The 23,173-nt window shown below is 34.7% G+C and overlaps 1 protein-coding gene across 9 annotated transcripts in view; it reads left to right on the forward strand.

The window, feature by feature from the left end:
• Positions 1–23,173, forward strand: part of NOL4 (nucleolar protein 4) — a 410,691-nt gene that overhangs the window by 235,248 nt on the left and 152,270 nt on the right. The gene's annotated exons all lie outside the window — the stretch shown is intronic.

Here is a 23,173-nt window from a genome sequence, read left to right on the forward strand (position 1 = left end):
AATTCCTATGAGCTCTCATCATATCTTTTAGGTTAAGTGTGTATATGACCAAGATGCAGTACAGATAGGATAGGAGAGCTAGGTCAAACTGAACTTCACAGAAAGTCAACATTTCTCCTCATTACCTCTGTGGATCACATTTTGTAGAGAAAGAGCATTGCTTTTTTCAGGAATATTTTGTAGGGCTAATCATTTATGAAAAAAAGAAAACAAGAAAACTAAACAAATATGAGGTTAAGTGGAATTATTAAACTGTGAAATGAATTTTTAGGGCAATATTCTCAATTTATCATACATCATCCCAAATTTTGAACTTCAAAAGAAAAATAGACATGGGGTTAAAACATTAAAAAGATATTTTATTTAATTATAAATAAGAACTTAAAATTATGCAACTGCTAAGTACAATTTCAAGTTAAGTAGTTCCAAATGAAGAGAAAATAGATTTTCATAGTGAAGAAACTATTCTCGTGTCGATTTTAGAGGTTTTTCATTAACATTCTCCTATTAACATTTATAGAAGATTTATGCATGCACTGATGGGAGAATTAACCTCTGAATCTGTAATGTCAAGTATTTTCCATAAAAAGCTTAGCGATATCTGCTTGAAGAACTTGGCTGTTTGCAATTAGAGATGATACTACTAATTCTACAAAAATGATTTTATTAATTTTACTTGCAGATATATTAAGTGGAAAAACCTAGGATTTAATTTAGTCTCAATTTATGTCTCCATAGATACCTGTCCATTTATGGTATAGAATTCAGTTTAGCTGGATCAGCACTGTCCAGTAGAAATTTTTGTGATGACAGCAATTATCTGCACAGTCCAGTATGGTAACCACTGGCCACATGTGGCTATTGAGCATGGGAAATATGGCTAGTATGACTAAAGAACTGGATTTTTAATTTTAGTTAATTTAAAATTAAGTAGACTCATGTGGCTAGAAGCTATTGTATTGAACATCACAGAGCTAAAATCATTAGTTAATGGTAATTCTGCTGTTTTGATTCACTTATCCTGTCCCTATTTACCTTGCTCCCTCCCCAACACACAGGCTAACATTGACTGCCACCCATAATTGTAAAAAAAAAAAAAAATGCTATGTTATTATTTCAATTTAAAAATAATAAGATGTATTCTAGAGAAGCCAAGTACACAAGATCATTTAATGGTTGGAAAACAGTGGTTATTAAAGAATAGAGATAAGTGCACTAGATTATTTGTTATTTTCACCATTATCTTTTTTTTCATTATCTTTTAAAGCAAACTGAAATTTGAAATGAAAATATGCATTAACTTATAAATAAAATTTTCCTCAGGGGTTTTAACATGAAAGTTCCAAGAAAGTGGAGCAATATAAAATAGTAGGATCACACAGTATATCTAAATAAACAGGTGAAAACGTTTTGTTCATATGAAAATTGCCAGAATTAGTTGTTAAATAATCATTCTCTTTCACACTGTAGTAGGTCGTGGAGACTCAAAGATGAAACTGATTTTCCTCAAAAGGCACTTCATGTAGAGGGGAGGCAGACAAGTAGAAATTATTAAGAGAAAATGGATTAATGTTTGTGATGTGAAATACACACAAAAAGATGCCTAACCCATTTGAAAAGGGCAGGTGGGGATCAGTTAAGACTTCCTTGTGGAGAATCTTGAAAGATGAATAGGAGGAGTTCACCAGTTGACAAAGCTGAGGGAGTAATGTGTATGAAGAAGAGAAAATTAAGAAGACATGATAGGAACAGGATGATACAACCATGCCAGTACAGCTGGACCACAGGCTTCTTAGACCAAGGTGGGGGAAGGTGAGCACAGAGGCAAAGAAAGAGGCTTGACAGGAGGGAGGGTTCATCATTGTAGGGCTATCGGACTTCAACCTGAAGGTAGCGAGTAACTGAAGGATTCAAAACAGGGGTATCTCTTTTATATTGTGACATGTAGTCATAGCCTTGCAGATGTATGGAAACTGGATTGAAGTTGAGCAAAACTAGGGGGAGCAGTGAGATCAGTGAAAAGATTGAGAAGTCAATGAGAAACCCTGAACAAGGATAAGAGGAAGATGGATGCAGGGGAAATAAGTTCTCTTTGTAGATAGGGAGGCAGGATGTTGAGGGATTTTAACTGTGAAGGATGGGGGGAATGAAAGTAGTATTACCTTGAGAACATAAAGAGGCGGGGAAGTTTTGACTCTAATGATAATAGGAATTGGACCAGATATGGAGCCCTCTGGGGGCTGGCAACCACAACATTGAGAAGACGCCATCTCTCACAGGTGTGTAGCTTTCCTAGATTGTGAGGCAGGCTCCATTAGTGATACAAGGTGTGTGTTTTCTCTTTTGAATTCAGCTAAAGATCAAGGGATAAGTTAGTTGTGGGCATTGGTAAAGGGGTACTTAGAGTTATGATAATCTTTTTAGGTTGAACGAAAGGTAATGAAAACGGGCGGGGATTGGTAAATTGGGAGAAATTTTGGTTAAAGAATTGGAAAACTTAATGAAGACAGCTAAAAGACAGTGGGTGGGAGATAGTGACAAAGTTGTGAAGATAATAATTTATAAGCAGAGAATTGAAAATTGAGGTTTTGTATTTCGAAAGAAGAATCATTTCTTGCGATAACGCGGTCTAGGATATGATCTTATTTGTATGTGCCTGAAATGACCTGTCATTTAAAATGAAATGAATGTCATTTGAATTGAGGAGTACACAGTGTTATGAGGCTGGGATGATGAATACATCATCTTTAAGGACATTGAAGTAATTCAGGAAAATGGTGTCATTTGGTAGAAAGGGAGACTGTGGGCCAGGTGATAAATAAGTCTTGAAATACAGGGAACTGAACTGCAGGTAAAATAATAAATAAGGAAAGATCAGGGGCTATAAAACTGGACAAGACAGACTTCAAAGAAGGTTGTTTTCACATAATAGTGGAAAACTAAATGTTAGGAAGGGGCAATGTGGATCTAGTCTCCCTAGGTGATGGTCAGTCATATGCAGCCACCAGAGAAGACACAGAAGAGGCTCAAAAGAGCAAAGTGTGTTATACTCACAAGTCCTAGGAACTGGAGACATGGCTCACCAGGCAGGGCCACATGAGAAAGCACCAGTGTTGGTCAGGAGGAAGAAGGGGCAACAGCAAGGGGCCTACTCCATGGCCTTAACTGGAGTTTCTGTAAGAAAAGCAAGGCAGGGCAGAGCAGACAATTTAGGTTGGTTAATTTGAATAATTTCAGCAGACTCTAAGCTATCCTAGTAGTCCTTAGTTGCCTGGTACCTGGCTCTGAGATGACTAAGAATAATATCGCCTCCTGGAGTATATGAGCCACATAGAAGGGATTTGGCTCTGGGTTATCTAGTTTTCTGATCAAAGGCATGATTCAGGCTAAGCTCTGTGCTGTCACTAAGAATTGACTAGCCTGGGGAGGATCAGTTTCTTCCCTACTCAGACATTAAGGCAATGGTCTCAGCAAGGGCTATGTTTAACATATGGCAAAGAAAGGAAGGAAGCATGTTCTCTTCTGCAAAGGTTAAAGTGGCAGGGTGTGCTTGCCATGAAATGGGCGGTTTCAGAGATGGGGGAGCGTAAACTATGTGAAAGGATGTGTAACATGGTAGGATGTTCAAGAGAATGGATGAAATATTTATATTTTGTGCAGTGACCAAGAATGATTAGAAGTCAAGTATGAAAAATTAGTTGGCTTCTATTTTCCAAAAGGAATTATTTTATAAAGTTGTTTTGATGTTAGTAAACTGACAGCTTCAACGTCCCATTACTATTATAATACCTTATTTGATTTTTTTCATGATTCTTATCAGTGTCTGAAATTACCCCTGGTTAATTGTCTCCTGATTATATTCCTCCCCTAGTAGAAGATTCCTTCCTTAGAAGAGTAGGATCTTGGGTTTTATCTTGTTACTACATCTCTAGTCCTCAGAACAATGCTTGGTATATAATAAGTGCTCAATAAATATTTGTTAAACAAAATAATTAAATCAGTTACATTCTGCTATGTTATTATAAGTGGGAGAAAAAAAAGGCTAAAAAGATTATACCTAACTTTTTAGACATTGTACGTGACATATCATACATCATAATTATGCCACAGCTTTAGGGGGATGTCAATATAGAAGTAACCCTAACATAGTTATTTTTATTTTGTCAAACACTTGTATAGTGCTTCTGTAGATCAGAAATTGTCCAAATTACTTTTACTAATATTAATTCATTAATTATTAATAATGAATTGTTATACCGCCTTAATGGTTTCCTAAGGAATTTGCTTTGGGTTTTATAAACATTTGACTTTAACCACTGAAATATGCTGAGCATAAGAATATCATCTACCATCTGTGTCTGTACAGAAAGTAAACATTATAATAAGGTTAAGTGAATATCCTTAGCAGCTCTTTGCTGGCCTAGGCACTATTCATGAAAACACATTCTTTTTGTCTGATGCCATACAATAACAATTTAAAGTCCTATTAATAGATCCTGTATTAAAAGTTATTTATCTATTGATTCAGCATCTAGCAAACTGTCTTTATTGTGTTGCTTAAAGATATTGTGTGTTACGGATTTCTATTATTTCTCCTACCCAGCTGGCTCATAATTATTAACAGATGCTATCATTCATCTCACTAAGATGCAGTGTTGAATTGCAGCAAATCCCTTTACACTAATCAGTCTGTATTTTAGGCTTTGATTCAGGATGACTTTTGCCATTGATTTTATACATCTATTTCAAATAATTCTGATGGAGTTTTCAAATTATACTTGGTGCCATTGTCCACAGAAAGGGAAGATGGTATATATAGGGGTTTTCAAAGTACTTTTCATTCTTTAGCCTTTGACAGAATTCCAATAAATAAAATGTATGTACCATTAGTATAGGTGTCTTCTTTTCTTTTCCCATAAGATGCATGTGTAGCTACCTTAGTTGGAAATAGGTATATAAATCTGAATAATCAATCTTTTCACTCTTCAGCTGGGTCAAAAGCCACATCATCTCTACTGGTGGTTCCTCACGGCCCCAGATCTGTAGTTATCGTTGGGTGGATGCTTCTTGTATTTCAGTAGTCCATGATGAATGTGATGCCCACAATCGCAATGACCATGAAAGACGGCTTCCTCCTACCAGTTCCCAGTAGCTCCTATTTTGACTTATCATAAGTGATCAGGGCTTCCCTGCATGGGCCATTTCCTGGGATGAGTTATCTTTCCCTAAAGAAATGATCAAGAATCAAGTACATTCTTATGCTTAAGCATTTCATACTTCTGGCATCCTCTGAAACTCTTCACCTCTATCTAGTTTCTTGGGCGCTTCAAAAGAAGAGAGAATTCCAAAGGAGGAGAGGAGACAGGTCTAGTGATATCCTGTGTAGGATAGGGAAGGTGGGAAGAATAATATTCATAGTATCCATTTTACTTCTCTGGCTAAGGTTTTATTTACCTCAGAAACATAAAGTGAATCATAGCATGCTCCATGATCTTATTCTTCCAAGTCCACCTTATGGTCTACATGAGAATTTTATATTTCATTAACAACATTTGGGCCTTATTTTTTGATCTGGAAACCTAAGTCTTGATACTTAAGTGAGCATTGTATTGCCTGTCCTTCTCCAAGAAGGAGCAAGAAATTAAGTTTTTTCTTGTTTCTTGAGTAGAGTGGGGAAATCACTGTAACTGTAACTGCACTCCGATTTACTGATAAAAGCCGAAATCTTTTGATTTTAGTATGCCTTGGGGCATTAGGGCAGCTCCAAGCCTCCCCAACTCAGCCCGTTCATTTTTGCCCACACACTACAATATGCTTTCCTTGAAGTGGCCTCTGGTGCACAGATGGCTGGATCGAGATCACTAGTGTGTAACCTCAAAACTTGCTATAATCATCTGTTAGTTCAGGGCTTTTATTGTCCATTCTTTCAGATTTTTACATAGATGATCATGTAATTGGCGAACAATAACAGTTTTATATCTTCCTTCCCAATGTGTATACTTTTGTTTGCTTTCTTTTGCCTTATTGCATTAGCAAGTCCTTCCAGTAGAATATTGAAAAGGAGTGGTGAAAGGTGACATTCTTGCCTTGTACCTGATCTTAGTGGAAAACTTTCAAGTTTCTCATCATCAAGTAAGATGTCAGCTGTGGTTTTTATTGATTGTCTTATCGAGTTGAGAATGTTTCCCTCTATTCCTATAGTTTACAGAGAATTTTTATCTTGAATATTCGGTGTTGATTTTGTCAAATGCTTTTTCTTGATTGATATGATCATTAATTTTTTTTTATTCTGTTGATGTGATAGATTACATTAATTGATATTTGAATGTCGAACCTACTTGCAACCTGCGGGAACTCTTGCTTTGTTTTGGTGTGTCATTTCTTTATACTTAAAAAAAAGATTATTTATTTATTTGAGAGAGTGAGAGAGAGAGGAGCATAAACGGAGGTGGGAAGGGAGAGAGAGAGAGAGAGATAATCCTCAAGCCAACTCCCTGCTGAGCTTGGAGCCTGATATGGGGCTTGATCCCAGGACCCTGAGGCCATGACCTGAGCTGAACCCAAGGGTCGGACGCTTAACTGACTGAAACACCCAGGTGCCCCTTATACTTTTTTGGAGTAAATTTACTAATATTTTGTTGAGAATTTTTTTTTCTCCATGTTCATAAAAGATACTGGTCTATAGTTTTACTGGTTTTGGTTTTGATATTTGCATTATGTGGACCTCATAGAATGAGTTAGGGAATATTGTCTCTCTGTTTCTATTCTCTGGAAATGAGTGTAGAGAATTTTTTAAAAAATTTTATTTATTTATTTGTCAGAGAGAGAGGGCGCGCAGCAGGCAGAAGGAGAAGCAGGCTCCCCGCTGAGCAGGGAGTCCGATGCCGGACTCGTTCCCAGGACCCTGGGAACATGACCTCAGCTGAAGGCAGATGCTTAACCGACTGAGCCACCCAGGTGTCCACAGTATAGAGAATTGATATAATTTCTTCCTTAATGTTTAGTAGAATTTACCAGTGAACATATCTGGGCATCATTTCTTCTTACATGAGTTTTCCCACTGTTTTTCAAGGAATTGGTCCATCTCATCCATGTTTTTGAATCTGTGGGCATAGAATTGTTCATAGTATCCCTTTATTTATCCTTTTTGGGGAGCTTAAATTCATGACCCTGAGATCAAGACCTGAGCTGAGATCAAGAGTTGGACGCTTAACTAAGCCACCCATACACCTCTCTTTATTATCCTTTTATGTCCATGAGATCTGTAGCAATGTCCTGTCCTTCATTTCTGATATTAGTAATTAGTGTGCTCTCTCTTTTTCTTTCTCTAAGCTTGGCTAGAGGCTTGTTGATTTTACTGATTTTTTCAAAGAACCATCTTTTGGTTTTGTTGATTTTCTATGTTGTTTTCCTGTTTTCAATTTTATTGCTTTCTGCTCTAATTTTCATTATTTCTTTTCTTCTGGTTACTTTGTGTTTAATATTCATCTCTTTTTCTAGTTTCTAAGGTGGAGACAATATATATTATTAATTTTAGATCTTCTGTCTTTTCTAATATATATGTTCAATGCTGTAAAATTCCAAGTACTGCTTAAATGCATCTTACAGATGTTGGTAAGTTGTGTTTTCATTTGCAAAATATTTTTAAAATTTTCTTGTGATATCTTCTTTGACCCATGTTATTTAGAAGTGTGGTTTTTTAGGGCGCCTGGGTGGCTCAGTTGGTTAAGCGACTGCCTTCGGCTCAGGTCATGATCCTGGAGTCCCTGGATCGAGTCCCGCATCGGGCTCCCTGCTCGGCAGGGAGTCTGCTTCTCCCTCTGACCCTCCCCCCTCTCATGTGCTTGCTCTCTCTCATTCTCTCTCTCTCAAATAAATAAAAAATCTTTAAAAAAAAAAAAAAGAAGTGTGGTTTTTTATTGCCATGTTTTGGGGGATTTTCTAGTTAGCTTATGGTATTGATTTCTAGTTGAATTACATTGTTGTTAGAAAACAGACATTGTATGATTTCTATTATTTTAAATATGTTAAGGTGTGTTTTATGGCCCAGAATGTGAATATTCCATATGAGCTTGAGAAAAATGTGTATTCTGCTATTATATGAAGTAGTCTATGGAGGTCAGTTATATCCAGTTGATTGATGATGTTGTTTCTGACTGCTGGATCTGTTTCTGAGAGAGGGGTGTTGAAACATCCAATTATGATAGTGGATTCATCTATTTTTCTTTGCAATTCTATCAGTTTTTGCATCATGTAGATCAATTATTCAGTACATACATGTTAAGAATTGTTATATCTTCTGGGGGAATTGACCTCTTATCATTATGTAATATCCTCCTTTGTACTTGATTACTCTCCTTACTTGGAAGTCTGCTTTATCTAAAAATAATATAGCTACTTTCTTTTGATTACTGCTGTTTTTTTTTCTCCATCCATTTACTTTTAATTTCTGTGTCTTTATATTTAAAGTGGGTTTCTGGTAATAATACATTACTTGGGTTATATATTTTTTTATCTACTTTGACAATCTGTGTCTTTTAATCAGTATATTTAGACCACATTCAATAAGATTATTGATATAGTTGGGTTAGTATCTACCATGTTTTATTGCTATGTTCTATTATTGTCCTTCTTTGTTTCTGTTTTCTGTTTTCCATTCTTTTCTGCCTTTTGTGGTTTTAACTGAGCATTTTATATGATTCTATTTTCTCTTTTAGCATATCAATTATACTTTTTAAAAACTTTTTTCAGTACTTGCCCTAGAGTTTGCAATATACATTACAACTAATTCAAGTCCACTTTTAAATAACACTATCCCATTTCACAAGTAGTGTGAGTACCTTATAATAACAAAATATCCTAATTCCTTCCTCCCATCCCTTGTATTATTGCTGTCATTAATACTTATATAGACACATACATAAGCATATATATATATATGTATATATATATATGTATATATATATATATGTATATATATATATATATTTAATTCCAAAATCCCTGTCATGTCTGATTCTGATGCTGCTCTGTATCTTCAAATTGTATTTTTGGCTTTTTGGTATGAGTTATAATTTTTTCTGAATAGCCAGATTCAGTGTACTTGGTGAAAGGAACTGCTGTAAATAGGCCTGTAATGATGTTTTGGGAGGTGTAGGGGGAGGGGCATGTTCTCTAGTCCTATAATTAGGTGTCCGTCTTTTAGTGATCCTGTACCTTGGACTGTGAACTTCACAAGTGTTTTTCAGTTTTTTCCTCCCCACTTAGGTGAGACAGGGGGACAGATTGGTTTAAGTGTGCTAGAGTTGGATATTTCCCTTCCCCATGTCAGTTAGGCTGTGATAAAACTCCAGCAGGCTGGGCTCTGGTTAATTAGTTTCTCCTGATGGCAGGCCTATTTAAGAACAGAGTGCTCTGGCTTATTTCAAAATGGTTCCTTTTCCTCTCTGCCAGAAGTAGGAGAGGATTTTTCTCCAATATTTATATTGGGAATCTTGGGCAAACTTTTGGACATAATGTTCACAATATTGTTGGGTTCTATCCTATAACTGAGTCCCCCTAGAGTTTTTAATTCTGAGAGTCAACACTGAGTCTCCAGCAATTCATCAGTTACACTTCAGGTTTTCCTACCCTAGCACCGACCGGTTCCTGCAGTGGTTTCTGCTTGTGGGCGTCTGCTCAGGTAAGCTGTGAGTCCTAGTCTTCACCTCTCTGCCTCTCTAATCTCTGGTGTAGCATTTGCTCTGTGTCTTTCTCTCTCTTATGAACTCAGAATAGTGATATATGTAGCAAGTATATGAACTTATAAATAATGAGTCCACTATAATGATTTTCTAAAACATGAAATTTATTTACTTTCCCCTCAAAATATCAGATAATCTCTCATTATGTTTTTTGTTTATTTTCCCTAGTCAAAAACCATAAAACTGTGTGACTATTTACTTCTTTAAGACCTATAGTAGATTGAATGCTAATACTATGCTAAAATCCTTTAAGTGGGTCAGAATACCCATATCACATTATCTATAATACAACCAAGGTTGGAGAATAATTTGAAGATTTATACTAGGTTTTTATGAATTAAGGATTGACTATCCTGCAAAACTTTAACAACCAAGAATTTGTAGATACTATAAATCCTTATTAAACTCAATGTAAAGATCAATATCCTTTTGTGGTTCAACAAAGTATTCCACATCTGCCTAAAAAAAAAAAAGCCTAGCTTTTAATTTCTAGATAAAAATGGTCAGGATAAAAATGGTCAGTATTCGTATATAGTTCATGAGTCATAAAATACTCTGTAAACCAGAAACTTTGGGGGAAAAATATTAACTATTTCAGAGCAATGAGCTGTATTTTAGTCACCAACTGCCCTAGGACAAAAACTATATCAAGAGTTTCCTTTTAAACTTCTCTCTTATAAGGGTGCCTGGGTGGCTCAGTCGTTAAGTGTCTGCCTTCAGCTCAGGTCATGATCCTGGGGTCCTGGGATGGAGCCCCACATTGGGCTCCCTGCTCAGCGGGAAGCCTGTTTCTCCCTCTCCCATCCCCCCGCTTGTGTTCCCTCTCTTGCTGTGTCTCTCTCTGTCAAATCAATAAATAAAAAATCTTTAAATTTCTCTCTTACAACAGGAAGAGTCAAACAGGAGAAATTTGGCCCCTTTATGTTAAAATATAAGGAACACATCTATGTAATGAAAATAATAAATACAGTTTGTGGTTAATTCTGTGTTTCAAACAATTTTCCTTTTAAAAATAGTTGTTTTTAGGGGTGCTGGTGTGGCTCAGTTGGTAGGGCATCGGACTCTTGATTTCTGCTCAGGTCTTGAGATCGAGCCCGGTATGGGGCTCTGTGCTGGGCATGGAACCTGCTTGGGACTCCCTCTCCCCCTCTCTCTTCTCCCCTCTCCCCACCCCCTCCCCCACCCCCCGCTGACTAGTGAATTTTTTTCTCTCTCTAAAAAAAAATAGTTGTTTTCATAAAAAATTAAGTACATGACTTAGTTCTTTATTTAGCAGAATATTGTTTGCATTACCCTGTTTCATGTAAATTGACACTCTTACATTATACATTGGTTTAGAGCTCCTCTTGGTTGTATTATTTGGTCTTATCCCAAAGTTATTGGAAGAACATTAATAGACTTTAAATCAGTATATCAAATAGCTACAATTACTGTTATTAACAAATATCTCTTCTAAACTGATAGATATAAGGGAATATAGCATAGTTTATGCTATAAAGTACTTATAGTACAACATAAGTAGAAAGATGTTATATCAGGCACACTTTTTTTTTAATTGGTTTCTTTTATTTTGGCTTAAGAATAAAGCAATAAAAAGTGGTTGATTTGATCAAAGGTTGATAACCAATTTCAGAGTTATTTATCTACATACCTATATCCCAATTTCTTTACCTATAAAATCCAAGTGGGTATAACCTTAGGCTGTTTGCTGCATCACCCTAGAGTTAAGCAGATAGTCAATTAAGAGAGATTAAGGAAGCCAGAACATCATTTAAAATCTTTCTGTATATTTCATACCTTCCCCAACACACACTGAAGATGGATTATGGTTAGAATTTTACCTAAAATCTATTGAATGTACAGCCTTTACTGCAAAACTAAAATGGTTGATTGCATTTTATTTTACTCAATATTGTGTTATTTAGTGTGTTTTTCTATAATAGGAAGACTAAGACATGAGGGTTTTAAAATATTGGTCTAGAGGAAAAACAAATTAAAGTGTCTAAAAGGAGATTTTTGAGGATCAGGCATAACTGAGTCGTAAACCATTCAGAAACTATAGTGATGGCCATGAAAGCTTTTTTTTTTCCCCAATAGAAGACATAAATTTTTATAGCATTTTAAAATACAAAAACAAAATACTAAAACTCAAGTAATCAAATGTTGGAAGGTACAATATTTAGGCACTCACAATTAAGTGCCTGTGAAGGTTTTATTTTCCCCATCTGTCAGAGGGTTCGTGCTGTCTCAGTAAACGCTTTCAAATGCCTGAATTTCCCAGCTGTCAAAAATAGCTCTCAAAAATGATCTCATGTGAGGTTTTACAACTGGTGTAGCCATTTAGGGTTAATTAGTTTAAAAACTTATCTTAAAAATTAAACAGCCTTTAAACTATATAATCATATTATAGCCTATGCTTTAGTCACTAGTTGACATTATAGCATTTTTCTCTTTGGGAAATAATTTTCAATCAGTTTTTGTTCTTAAACACCATCTCATTAATTTCTCATTTCAATCCTGTGATGTGTAGGTACTAGTAATATCCTGTTTTTAATGAGGAACCTGAGATTTAGAGAGGTGAAATAAATCCTCCAAGGTCACATAGATAGCAAATGGGGGAGGGAGAATTGAGTTGGTTAAATTAAAGATAGCGCTTGGACAAATGCTGACAATCTGTAAAACCTTTGGATTGATTACTTTTCTCCAGAGTTGATAAACCAATAGAAACCACTAAGTTTTATGTTGTTGTTTTTTTTTAATTACAAAACTGACCAGTATTAGGAATCTTGCAAATTCACATACGCCAACCCAGGAGAATATTTCTATGTAAGTGTGATGTGGTCTCTATCTAGAGGTATATTTCCCTATATTTTTGGACATAGGATAAAAGTGAAAATTGGATCAAGATTGAACTTGCATTACATTTCATCATAATCCATTGTGTCTTATAAATTTACTGTGACTTAACTTGTTGGAAAAAAACAATATATTCTTTGTTTCCCTGTTGTTGAACAAATATGGCCCTATGGCAAGAGAAAAAATTTGGTCTGTCTTCTGTGTAAGGTGTGAGCATCCAGTTTCCTATGAACTGAGAACATATTTTTTCACAAGCTATACATTGGTTAATCTCAAGATGATTTTATTCTGACTCAAATCATGTGCAAGCAAGAAAGAAATCTTTTATTTTTATAAGTTAAGCACCAGCTTATATTCTATAGTTAATTTTAACTTTGTTGAAATTGCTAATGTTTGACTTTTTACTCATAAGAAATGGCAAATTCATATGTTTAATCTAATATAAATGAGAATAGGAAACTAAACTATTGGCTTAGCTGAGTGTTAAAAAAACATTGAAGAAAGGAAGTAAAAAAGAAAGCCAAAGATCCTGTGAATAGTTTGGAAGCAACAATGGTTTATATCAAAAACAAAATCATTTTTGTTGTTGTCTGTTTTTAAAATATACCTTATTTTTAGAGGAATTTTAGGTTCACAGCAAAATTGAGAGGAAGTACAGAAAGTTCTTGTAGACCTCCTGTAAACCCCCTATAGACCTCCCCCCACTATTAACATCCCTCACCAGAGTAGTACATTTGTTACAATTGATGAAACTACATCATTATCATCCCCAAATCCATAGTGTACATTAGGGATAAATCTTGGTGTCGAACATTCTGTGGGTTTGGACAAGTGTAAAATGACATGTATCCACCATTACAGTATCATACAGAATAGTTTCATTACCTTAAAAATTCTCTGTGCTCCTCTACCTATTCCTTCCTGCTGCCCCCCAGGACTCCTGACAAACTATTCTTTTTACTGTCTTCATAGTTTTGCCTTTTTCAGAAAGTCCTATAGTTGGAATAAAAAGTATAACCTTTTCAGACTGTCTTCCTTCCTTTAGTAGTATGCATTTAAGGTTCCTTCATGACTTTTAGTGGTTTGGTAGCTCATTTATTTTTTGCACTGAATAATATCCCACTGTCTGCATGTGCCACAGTTTATCCTTTTACCTACTGAAGCACATAATAGTTGCCTCCAATTTTGGCAATTATGAATACAGCTGCTGTAATAATTGGCATAAAGGTTTTTGTGTGGACTTGTTTTCAACTCATTTGGGTAAGTACCAAGGAGTATGACTGCTGAATTATTTGGCAAGTGTATGTTTACTTTTGTGAGAAGCTGCAAACTGTCTTCCAAAGCAGATACAGCATTTTGCATTCCCACCAATGATGAATGAGAATGCTAGCATTTGATGTTTTCAGTGTTTTGGACTTTCACCATTCTAATAGGTATTTAGTGGTGTCTCATTTTTGTTTTAATTTTTAATTCCCTAATGACATATGAGTTTGAACATCTTTTCATTTGTTTATTTGCTCTCTGTTTATCTCTTTTGGTGAGGTGACTCTTTAGATCCTCTGCCCATTTTTTAACTGTGTTGCTAGGTTCCTTACTGCTGAGTTTTAAGAGTTCTTCATATATTTTGAATAACTGTCTTCCTCAGATATGTCTTTTGCAAATATTTTCTTCCAATCTGTTGTTTGTCTTCTCATTTTCTTGACAGTATCTTTCATAGAGAAGACATTTTTTGTTTTAATAAAGTCCTGTTTATTAGTTATTTTTTCATAGATTATATCTGTTGTATCTAAAAAGGTATGGCTATGACCAAGGCCATCTAGATTTTCTCTTTTATTGTCTTCTAGGACTTTTTTTGTATTGAAGTATAAACAACATACAATATTTTATTAGTTTCAGGTGTATAACATACTGATTCAACAATTTTATACATTAGTCAGTGCTCACCATGATATGTGCAGTCACCGTCTGTCAACCATATAGCATTATTACAGTATTATTGACTATATTCCCTATATTGTACTTTTAATTTCCATGACATTTATTTTATAACCGGAACTTTGTACCTCCTAATCCCCTTTCTCTATTTTACCTACCCCTCCATCCACCTGCCTTCCAGTTTGTTCTTTGTATATAAGAGACTGATTATTTGTTTTGTTTTTGTTTTTTGTCTTTCTCTGTCTTATTTCACTTAGCATAATACCCTCTAGGTCCATCTGTGTTATTACAAATAGCAAGATTCCATTCTTTTTTATGGTTGAGTAATATTTCGTTGTATATATGTGTGTGTGTTTGTATATACTACATCCTTTTTGTGTGTTCCTTTGTTTGTTTTGTGTTTACTCTGATTTTTATTCTCATGACTTACTCATTCCATAACTGGAAGCCTGTATCGCTGTCTCCCCTTTATCATTTTGCCAAACCAACTACCACCACCACCCTCCCTCTGGCAACCAACAGTTTATTATCTGTATAGTTTTGATTCTGCTTTTTGTTAATTTTTACACAGTATTTGTCTTTCTCAGTCTTATTTTACTTAGCATAATACCCTCTAGGTCCATGCACATTATCTCAAATGGCAGGATCTCATCCTTTATTATGGCTGTGTAATATTCCTCTGTGTGTGTGTGTGTGTGTGTGTGTGTGTGTGTGTGTGTGTGGTATTCACCCACATTTTCCTTATCCATTCATCCATTAATGGACATTTAGGCTACTTCCATGTCTTCGCTATTATAAATAATGCTGCAGTAAACACAGGGATGCATATATCTTTTAGAGTTAGTGTTTCTATTTTCCCTGGGTAAGTACCCTATAGGGGGATTACTGGATCATTTGGTATTTCTATTTTTAATTTTTTAAGGAAACACCATACTGTTTTCTGCAGTGGCTGTACCAATTTACATCCCCACCAATGGCACACGAGTGTTCCTTTTTCTCCATATCCTCACCAACATTTGTTGTGTCTTGTCTTCTTGATTTTAGCCATCCTAACAGGTGTGAGGTGGTATCTCATTGTGGTTTTGATTTGCGTTTCCCTGATCATGAGTGATACTTAGCATCTTTTCATGTGTCTGTTGGCCACCTGTATGTCTTCTTTGGATAAATATCTATTCAGGTCTTTGGTCCATTTTTAATTGGATTATCCATTTTGGGGGGTGTTGAATTTTAGAAGTTCTTTACATAGTTTGGATACTAACCATTGATCAGATATGCCATTTGCAAATATCTTCTCCCATTCAATAGGTTGCTTTTTAGTTTTGTTGATTGTTTCCTTCACCGTGCAGTTAAGTTTTTATTTTGATGAAGTCCCAGTAGTTTACTTTTTGGTTTTGTGTCCCTTGCCTAAGGAAACCTATCTCTAGAAAGATGTTACTATAGCCAATGTCACAAAATTTATTGCTTGAGTTCTCTTCTAGAATTTTTATGGTTTTGGGTCTCACATTTAGGTTTTTACTCCATTTTAAGTTTATTTTTGTGTATGGTGTTAGAAAGCAGTCCAGTTTCGTTCTTTTACATGTAGCTATCTAGTTTTCTCAGCACCATTTACTGAAGAGATTGTCTTTTCCCCATTGTATACTCTTGCCTCCTTTGTCAAAGATTAATTGACCATATAAATGTGGGTTTATTTCCAGCTGTCTATCCTGTTCCACTTATCTTTGTGTCTATTTTTGTGCCAGTACCATACTGTTTTGATTACTACAGGTTGGTAGTGTTCTTGAAATCTGGAATTTAAACCTCCAGCTTTGTTTTTTTTCAGGATTGCTTTGTCTATTCAGGGTCTCCTGTGGTTTCAGACAAGTTTTATTCTAGTTTTGTGAAAAATGCTATTGATATTTTCATAGGGATTGCATTAAATCTGTAGATTGCTTTGGGTAATATGGGCATTGTGGCCATATAAATTCTCCCAATTCTTGAGCATGTAATATCTTTTTGTTTGTGTCATCTTCGGTTTCTTTCATGAGTGTTTTATAGTTTTAAGAGTACAGGTCTTTTACCTCTTTAGTTAGGTTTGTTCCTAAGTATTTTGGGGGGGGGGGTCCATCGTAAATGGTAGTTTTTAAAATTTCTTTTTCTGTGATGTTGTTATTTGTGTATAGAAATGCTGCCAATTTCTGGGTGTTCTAGTCTTTAAGATTTTCTATGTATAGTATCATGTCTGCAAACAGTAACAGTCTAGCTTCTTCTCTACCAATATGGATGCCTCTTATTTCTTTTTCTTGTCTGATTGCCATGGCATACCACATCTTCTTTATGCATTTATCTATTGATGGACACTTGGGTTGCTTCCATATCTTGGCTGTTGTAAATACTGCTACAATAAACACTGGGGTGCATATATCTTTTTGAATTAATGTTTTTGTTTTCTTTGGGTAAATAAAGTAGTGGAATTCCTGGATCATATGGTATTTCTATTTTTCATTTTTTGAAGAATCACCATACTGTTTTTCACAGTGGTTGCACCAATTCACAATCCTACCAACAATGCATGAAGTTTCCCTTTTCTTTACATTCTTGCCAACAATTGTTATTTTTGTCTCTTTTTTATTCTAGCCATTCTGACTGGTGTGGGGTGATGGTTATGGTTTAATTTGCATTTCCCTGACTAGTGATGTTGAACATCTTTTCATATGTCTGTTGGCCATTTGTATTTCTTCTTTGGAAAAATGTCTATTTGAATCCTCTACCCATTTTTGGAAAAATGTCTATTTGGCTCCTCTGCCTATTTTTAGATAAATGTCTGTTTGGATACTCTGCCCATTTTTTTTACTGGATTGTTTGTTTTCTTATTGCTGAGTTTTGTAAGTTCTTTATATATTTTGGATATTACCTCCTTACTGGATGTATCATTTGCAAATAACTTCTCCCAATTAATAGGTTCTCCCTTTTCATTTTGTTGATGGCTTCGTTTGCTGTGCAAAAGCTTTCTATTTTGGTATATTCATAATAGTTTATTTTTGCTTTTGTTTCCCTTGCTTTAGGGGACCTATTCATAAGTATGTTGCTAAGGGCAGTGTCCAAGAGATTACTACCTATGTTTTCTTCTAGGAGCTTAGTCTCTTTAATCCATTTTGAGTTTGTTTTTTGCCTATTGTGTGAGTTATCTACTTTCATTCTGTCCAGTTTTCCCAGCACCATTTATCAAAAAGACTGTCTTTTTCCCATTGTATATTCTTGCCTCTGATGTCATAGATTAACTGACCATGTAAGTGTGGATTTATTTCTGGGCTTTCTGTCCTGTTCCATTGATTTGTCTTCTTTGTGCCAGTACCTTACTGTTTTGATTACTACAACTTTGTAGGATATCACAAATCTGGATTTGTGATACGTTCAGCTTTGCTATTCTTTCTCAAGATTGCTTTGGCTATTCAAGGTCTTTTATGGTTTCATGCGAATTTTAGGATTATTTCTTCTAGTTCTGTGTAAAATGCTATTGGTATTTTAATAGAGATTGCATTGAATCTATAGATTGCTTTGGGTAGTATGGATATTTTAACAATATTCTTCCAATCCAGGAATATGATATACCTTCCCATGTGTTTGTGTCATCTTCAATTTCTTTCATCAGTGTCTTATACTTTTCAGAATATAGATTTTTCACCTCCTTGGTAAAATATATTCCTAGGTATTTTGTTTTCTTTGGTGCAATTGTAAATGGATATGTTTTCTTAATTTATTTCTGCTACTTGATTATTTTAGTGTAGAGAAATGCATTTGATTTCTGTATATTAATTTTTATCCTGCAACTTTACTGAATTGATTTATCAGTTCTAATACTTTTTTTGGTGGGTCTTTAGAGTTTTCTATATATAGTATCAGGACAGCTGCAAATAGTGATGGTTTTACTTCTTCCTTACCAATTTGGATAGATTTTATTTCTTTTCCTTGTCCAATTTCTGCAACTGGGACTTCCAGTACTATGTTGAATAAAAGTGGTGAGAGTGGGTATCCTTGTTTTGCTTCTGATCTTAGAGGAGAAGCTTTTAGTTTTTGACCATTGAGTATGATGTTAGCTGTGGGTTTTCATATATGGCCTTTATTATGTTGAGTTATGTTCCCTTTAAACCCACTTAGTTGAGAATTTTTATTATGAGTGGATGTTATAATTTCTCAAATGCTTTTACTGCATCTATTGAGATGACCCTATGATGTTTATCCTTCATTTTGCTAATGTGATGTATTGCATTGATTTGCAAATGTTGAATCACCCTTGAATAAATAAATAAATTCCACTTGCTCATGGTGAATGATTCTATTATTGTATAGTTGAATTCAATTTGGTAATATTTTGTTGAAGATTTTTTCATCTATGTTCATAAGAAACATTGGCCTGTAGTTTTCTCTTTTTGTAGTGTCTTTGTCTGGCTTTGGTATCAGGGTAATTAATGCTGGACTTATAGAATGAATTTGGAAGTTTTCCTTCCTCTTCTATTTTTTGGGATAGTTTGAGAAGAATAGGTATTAACTCTTCTGTAAATGTTCAGTAGAATTCACTTGTGACTTGTTTTGTGGCCTAACAAGTGATCTATCCTGGAGAAATGTTCCATGTACACTTGGATGTGTATTCTGCTTTTGGATGGAATGTTTTGTATATATCTGTAAAGACCATCTGGTCTAATGTATCACTCAAAGCCCCTGCTTCCTTTTTTATTTCTGTGTGGATGATTTATCCATTGTAGTAAAAAGGATGTTAAAGTCCCTACTGTTATTTTATTACTGTCAATTTCTCCCTTTATGTCTCTGAATATTTGCTTTATGTATTTAGGTGCTCCTCTTTTGAGTGCATAGATATTTATAAATGTTATATCCTTTTGTTGGATTGATCACTTTATCATCATATATTGCCCTTTGTCTCTTGCTACTGTTTTTGTTTTAAAGTCTATTTTGTGTGATATAAGTATTGCTACCTCAGTTCTTCTTCTTCTTCTTCTTTTTTTTTTTTTTTTTTTTTGCTTTGATTTTCATGGTATATGTTTTCCCATCCCTTTACTTTCAATCTGTATGTGTCTTTAGGTCTGAAGTGAGCATCTTGTAGGCAGCATGTAGATAGGTCTTTTTTGTTTGTTTGTTCATTCGGTCACCATATATTTTTTTTATTGGAGCATTTAGTACATTTACATTTAAAGGAATTGATAGGTATGTATTTATTGCCATTTTCTTAGTTGTTTCCTGGTTGTTTCTTGTAGTTCTTCTGCGTTCCTTTTGTTACTTTCTTCCCTTTGTTTTGATGGCTTTCTTTAGTGTTTTGCTTGGATTCCTTTCTCTTTATTTTTGGGGTATCTATTACAGGTTTTTGACCGGTGGTTACCATCAAGTTCATCTATAATGTTTTATGTGTTAGTCTCTATTAAGTTGATGATTGCTAAAAGTTTGAACAGATTCTAAAAGCACTAAATTTTTACTTCCCCCTCCAAGTTTTATGTATGTTGTGTCATATTGTACATCTTCTGTGTGAGTGTATCTCTTAACTAATTTTTGTAGATAAAATTGACTTTACTAATTTGGTGTTTTAACCTCAATATTGGCTTTGTAAGGGATTAATCTACTACCTTTACTATACATTTGCTTTTACCTGTGAATTTTTTTCCTTATATAATTTTATTCTAATTAAAGCCCTTTCTTTCCACTCACAGAAGTCCCTTTAATATTTCTTGTAATACTGGTTTAGTGGTTATGAATTCCTTTAACTTATGTTTGTCTTGGAAGCTTTTATCTTTCCTTCTTTTTCAAATGATAACCTTTCTGGGTAGAGTATTCTTGGTTGAAGTTTTTTCCCTTTCAGCCCTTTGAATATATTATACCACTCTCTTCTGGCCTGCCAAGTTTCTGCTGAAAAATCAGCTGATAACCTTATGGGGTTTTCCTTGTATGTAACTCTTTTCTCTTGCTGCTTTTAAAATTCTTTATCATTACTTTTGCTATTTTAATTATGTGTCTTGGTGTGTACCTTCTTAGGTTAATCTTATTAAGAGTTGTCTGTGCTTTCTGGATGTGCATGTCTGTTTTCTTCCCTAAATTAGGGAAGTTTTCAGCTATTATTTTTTCAAGTATATGTTCTGCCCTCTTCTCTCTCTTCTTTTGGGATTTCTATAATGCAAGTGTTGTTGTGTTTGATGGTATTGCTGAGTTTCCTTAACCTATTCTCTTTTTTTATTCTTGCTTTTTGCTTTTAGTTTGGTTGCTTTCTATTACCCTGGTTCCCAGATCACTGATCCATTCTTTTTCATTCTCTGATCTGTTGATGATCTAGAAGTTTTATAGTTTATTTTTAGGTCCATGTATTACTTTGAGTTAAGGTTTGTGAAGTATATAATGCCTGCACCTACATTCATTTTTTAAAATTTTGCATGTGGATGTCTAGTTGTTCCAGCACTATTTGTTGAAAAGGCTCTATTTTCTCTATTGTAATGCCTTACTCCTTTGTCAGAGATCAGTTGACTATATTTATGCAGGTCTATTTCTGGACTCAATCTGTTCAATTGACCTATTTATTCTTTCATCGATACCATGCTGTCTTGACTACTGTAGCTCTAGAGTAAAGTGTTAGTCCTCTGCCTTTGTTCTTCTTCAATATTGAATTGTCTTTCTGGGTCATTTGCCTTTCAATATAAACTTTAAAGTCAGTTTGTTGATATTCACAAAATAACTTGGGATTTTGATTGGGACTGCATTGAATTCAATCACGTTGGGAAGAACTGACTTTTTGACAATATTGAATCTTATCAAGGAAGATGTAGTATTTCTTTTTATTCAGTCTTTCCTATTTTTTTCAGTTTTGTACTTTTCCTCATATATATCTTATACATATTGTTACATTGGTACTTAAATATTTCATTTATTTGAGTGTGAATATAAATGATATTGTGCTTTTAATTTTGAATTCCACCTGTTCATTACTTGTATATGGGAAACAAATAACTTTTATATATTAACCTTGTAACCTGCAGCTTTGCTGTAATCACTAATTAGTTCCAGGAGTTTTTGGGTTGAATCTTTACAATTTTCTACATACACAGTCATTTCATCTATAAAGAGACTGTTTTCTTTCTACTTTTCCAATGTGTTTACATTTTATTTTTTTTCTTGCCTCATTGCATTAGCTAGGACCTCCACTATGATACTGAAAAGGAGGGATGAGAGGGAATATCCTAGTCTTATTCCTGATCTTATCAGAAAAGTGTCTAGTTTCTCACCATTTGAGTATGATGTTTGCTGTAGGTTTTTTTTGTAGATGTTCTTTATCAAGTTGAGAAAGGTTCCCTATATTCCTAGTGTGCTGAAAGTTTTATCATGAATTTAAGTGCTGAATTTTTTCAAATGCTTTTTCTACATCTATTGATATGATTGATATGATTGTGTAATTGATCTCTTCATGTGAAGGATTACCTTAGTTGATTTGTGAATATTGAACTCACCTTGCATATGTGAGATAAGTCCAACTTGGTCATGGTTTATAATTCTTTTTTTTTTTTTTTTTAAAGATTTTATTTATTTATTTGAGAGAGAGAGAATGAGAGAGAGCAAGCACATGAGAGGGGGGAGGTTCAGAGGGAGAAGCAGACTCCCTGCTGAGCAGGGAGCCCGATGCGGGACTCGATCCAGGGACTCCAGGATCATGACCTGAGCCGAAGGCAGTCGCTTAACCAACTGAGCCACCCAGGCGCCCTATAATTCTTTTTATACATTGTTGGATTTATTTTGGTAATATTTTGTTGTATATTTTTGCATCTGAGAGTTACTGATTTATAGTTTTGTCTTTTTTAAAACTTTTAATTTAAACTCCAATTAGTTAACATACAGTGTAATATTAGTTTCAGGTGTACAATACGGTGATTCAACACTTCTGTGTATCACCAGTGCTTATCACACAAGTGCATTTCTTAATCCCCATCACCTATTTAACCCATCTCCCATCCTACCTCCCCCCTGGTAACTGGAGAAATGGGAACCCTCTTGCCCTGTTGGTGGGAATGCAAACTGGAACAGTCACTCTGGAAAACACTATGGAGGTTCCTCAGAAAGTTAAAAATAGAATTACCCTACAATCTAGCAATTACACGGTTAGGTATTTACCCAAAGAATATAAAAATACTAATTCATACTAATTCAAAAATACATGTACTCCAATGTTTATAGCAGCATTATCTACAATAGCCAAATTATGGAAACAGCCCAAGTGTCCATTGATTAATGAATGGATAAAGAAGATGTGGTATATATACACACTATGGAATATTACTCAGCCATAAAAACAAATAAAATTTTGCTATTTTCAATGACATGGATGGAGCTAGAGAGTATTATGCTAAGTGTAGTTTTGTCATAAAAATTTTTTGTTGTTGTTTAATTTTTATTAAGTAGGCTCCATATCCAATGTGGAGCTTGAACTCATGACCCCAAGATCAAGGGTTACACACTTTACCAACCAAATCAGCCAGGCACTCCAGTTCAGTCATTTTTTAAATCTAGCTTTGGTATTAGGATAATGTTGACCTCATAAAATGAGTTAGGGAGTATTTCCTGTCTTCTGTTGTCTGGAAGTGATTATAGTGTTACAATTTATTCCTTAAATGTTTGAT

The sequence above is a fragment of the Halichoerus grypus genome, chromosome 13, assembly GCF_964656455.1.
Source record: "Halichoerus grypus chromosome 13, mHalGry1.hap1.1, whole genome shotgun sequence".
Taxonomy (NCBI): Eukaryota; Metazoa; Chordata; class Mammalia; order Carnivora; family Phocidae; genus Halichoerus; species Halichoerus grypus.